This window comes from Berghia stephanieae, chromosome 3 (assembly GCF_034508935.2).
Source record: "Berghia stephanieae isolate SIO BIC M18660-M18661 chromosome 3, UCSD_Bste_1.3, whole genome shotgun sequence".
NCBI classification, from domain to species: domain Eukaryota; kingdom Metazoa; phylum Mollusca; class Gastropoda; order Nudibranchia; family Aeolidiidae; genus Berghia; species Berghia stephanieae.
In genome coordinates this window covers 11,131,403-11,135,016 of record NC_088362.1, presented here as the reverse complement: position 1 = coordinate 11,135,016, position 3,614 = coordinate 11,131,403, and the positions used below count along the sequence as shown (strand labels likewise).

General features: G+C 37.3%; 1 protein-coding gene across 1 annotated transcript in view; it reads right to left on the bottom strand.

The window, feature by feature from the left end:
• LOC144967143 (dystrophin-like) overlaps positions 1-3,614 on the bottom strand; it is a 454,945-nt gene that overhangs the window by 191,592 nt on the left and 259,739 nt on the right. The gene's annotated exons all lie outside the window — the stretch shown is intronic.

The following is a 3,614-nucleotide window of genomic DNA, read 5'->3' as shown; positions in this document are numbered from 1 at the left end:
TCTTTCTCTCTCCTCTATCTCTCTCTCTATCTCTCTCTCTCTCCACTCTATCTCTTTATTTCTTTCTCTCTCTCACTCTGTATTTCTTTCTTTCTGTCTCTCGCTCTCTCTCTCTCTCTCTCTCTCTCTCTCTCTCTCTCTCTCTCTCTCTCTATTTGTCTCGTTCTCTCTCTGTTCCTCTCTTTCTTATTTCCTCTCTCTTTCTGTCTGTCTGTCACTCTCTCTCTCTCTCTCTCTCTCTCTCTCTCTCTCTCTCTCTCTCTCTTTCTCTCTCTCTCTCAACCACTTTGTATCAAATATTTCGATTCAAATGGGATTTTACCTTCAAATGAATTAAGCATACTCTGATCCCAAATTTAGAATATTACCAGCGTTGAATTGTAAACATGAAGTCTTGTATAGCGCAAACTCACGATGTATATTATCATTCTCATTGAGCTTCATTATTCTTTAATATTTCCGTAGCTGGTCATAAAAAAACATGGACACACACAGTGCAATCTGCATGGTTAGGTAAAATAAATAAATAAATAAAATAAAAATAAAATTCCCTTTATTCATCCCCAAGGGGAAATTTGTCTTTAGGGTCTATTCCTAGGGAAAGACTGAAATAACCCAGGCGTCAACCGCAGCAGAGCAGGCGCCGCCCAAAGTGAGCTAGGGCGAGGTGACTTGCTCAAGGCCACACAAACGCAGCGGCGAGTGATTGAACTCGGTACCTTTCGGGTGGGAAGCAAAGACCGTACCACTGAGCCACGCTGCCCCCTAATAATATATTTTTTAATCACTTTATTCATCCCTATAGATAGAACGAAGTTGACGTCACTCGAGTCTTTGTTATTGTTTTTTGCAATCCGCGTTTATGAGTAATAATTCCCACTAAACTGTATTAACCAGACAATAAACGTTCAAGGTTACACATAATTTTGTGTGTTGGTCCGTTATACCACCGGATGGCAATGTTGTGAGTTTCTTAGCCAAGCGCATACTATATATAGGGAAATATATATATAAATAGATTATATTATTTCAAGGAAAGATATGTCAGTGGCTATACACTATACAATGGGGCAGGTGGGACTCGAACCCTAACCCTGTCGGACAAGAAGCAAAGACCAGTCTGCTGTGCCACCCTGACCCTACCTAACAAACAGCCTGCCTAGGGATTTAAAGGGAGCATAGAGCATTGTTGAGCGCATCGAGCATGATGAAGGGGTGCCCATGTTCTCTATATTACGCATAGTTTTCAAGGTTCCAGAAGAAGAAAAATATCCCAACTTTATTCTGAACAGGTTTTGAACTCAGGACTCCCGTGCGCTAATGCCGTTATTATTTAAGTCACCATGCAGCAACTTTGTCCTTGACTTGCCTACTTCACACACATAACTGATGTGTCATTAAAGAGTTGAAAGGAAAACCCTAAACCACAGATAAACAAAAACCTTTGTAGATAGTTGGAAACAATAATATGAGACCACAGCCTTAGTGTTTGACATGTAAGAAGCCATAATAATATTATACCAGCTCTTCATAATACGAAAAATGTGACAACCACCCTCCCCCCCTTCCCCACGCCCCAGAGAATCTGGCATTATATTGGAATATATTAGATGGAGTAGATGTAGTTAAGAAGTTAAAATAATCAGAATTAGGACATTCTAGTACTTTTTAGAATTTACTGTTTAAAAAATTCCCTCTCTTAAATTATGTCGTTTATGAGGAGGCGACTTTCAGTATCTGTTAGGTCGCATTCATAGAAAACTGCATATTTTTGTCATTTATTTAGTGACTTAAAGAGGAAAATACTTGTCATGTTTGCCGCATAAGGCAGTAGCCTGAGTGTTTTAAAACTTCACATTTTCTCTGGTGATCCGACGTTGTCCAAGAGATTGCTTGAGAAGGTTAACTCTTGTTTTTCTTTCTCTGGATGTGACTTAGCGCAGGTTTTAAAAGTCACCTCATTTTATTTTAGCTCAAATCATACAACTTGAATGGGATTGGGTTTTAAGCATTATATTGTGATATAAGCATCTTGTAGTTGCTAGAGGAGGAGGGGGAAGAAGGGGGGAGGAGAAGTGGTAGTGGTGGTGGTGGTGGTAGTAGTAGTAGTAGTAGTAGTAGTAGTAGTAGTAGTAGTAGTAGTAGTAGTAGTAGTAGTAGTAGTAGTAGTAGTAGTAGTAGTAGTAGTAGTAGTAGTAGTAGTAGTAGTAGTAGTAGTAGTAGTAGTAGTGGTGGTGGTGGTGGTGGTGGTGGTGGCAGAAGAAGAAGAAGAAGAAAGAAGAAGAAGAAGAAGAAGAAGAAGAAGAAGAAGAAAGAAGAAGAAGAAGAAGAAGAAGAAGAAGAAGAAGAAGAGAAGAAGAAAGAAGAAGAAGAAGAAGAAGAAGAAGAAGAAGAAGAAGAGAAGAAGAAGAAGAAGAAGAAGAAGAAGAAGAAGAAGAAGAAGAAGAAGAAGAAGAGAAGAAGAAGAAGAAGAAGAAGAAGAAGAGAAGAAGAAGAAGAAGAAGAAGAAGAAGAAGAAGAGAAGAAGAAGAAGAAGAAGAAGAAGAAGAAGAAGAAGAAGAAGAAGAAGAAGAAGAAGAAGAGAAGAAGAAGAAGAAGAAGAAGAAGAAGAAGAAGAAGAAGAAGAAGAAGAAGAAGAAGAAGAAGAAGAAGAAGAAGAAGAGAAGAAGAAGAAGAAGAAGAAGAAGAAGAAGAAGAAGAAGAAGAAGAAGAAGAAGAAGAAGAAGAAGAGAAGAAGAAGAAGAAGAAGAAGAAGAAGAAGAAGAAGAGAAGAAGAAGAAGAAGAAGAAGAAGAAGAAGAAGAAGAGAAGAAGAAGAAGAAGAAGAAGAAGAAGAAGAAGAAGAAGAAGAGAAGAAGAGAGAAGAAGAAGAAGAAGAAGAAGAAGAAGAAGAGAGAAGAAGAAAGAAGAAGAAGAAGAAGAAGAAGAAGAAGAAGAAAGAAGAAGAAGAAGAAGAAGAAGAAGAAGAAGAAGAAGAAGAAGAAGAAGAAGAAGAAGAAGAAGAAGAAGAAGAAGAAGAAGAAGAAGAAGAAGAAGAAGAAGAGAAGAAGAGAAGAAGAAGAAGAAGAAAGAAGAAGAAGAAGAAGAAGAAGAAGAAGAAGAAGAAAGAAGAAGAAGAAGAAGAAGAAGAAGAAGAAGAAGAAGAAGAAGAAGAAGAAGAAAGAAGAAGAAGAAGAAGAGAAGAAGAAGAAGAAGAAGAAGAGAAGAAGAGAAGAAAAGAAGAAGAAGAAGAAGAAGAGAAGAAGAAAGAAGAAAGAAGAAGAAGAAGAAGAAGAAGAAGAAGAAGAAGAAGAAGAAGAAGAAGAAGAAGAGAAGAAGAAGAAAAGAAGAAGAGAAGAAGAAGAAGAGAAGAAGAAGAAGAAGAAAGAAGAAGAGAAGAAGAAGAGGAAGAAGAAGAAGAAGAAAGAAGAAGAAGAGAGAAGAAGAAGAAGAAGAGAAGAAGAAGAAGAGAAGACTTTGGCTTTATTTGTTTGTTTCTTCATTTACTTAAATTGAAAAGAATTTATATTCGGTCATGTTGTTATAACTTAAAGAGAGAAATAAAAAGTCAGTTACCATAAGGTAAGAAATGAAAAGTAGGAGATTGCACATATCTGAGTGAGCACATTCGAGTAG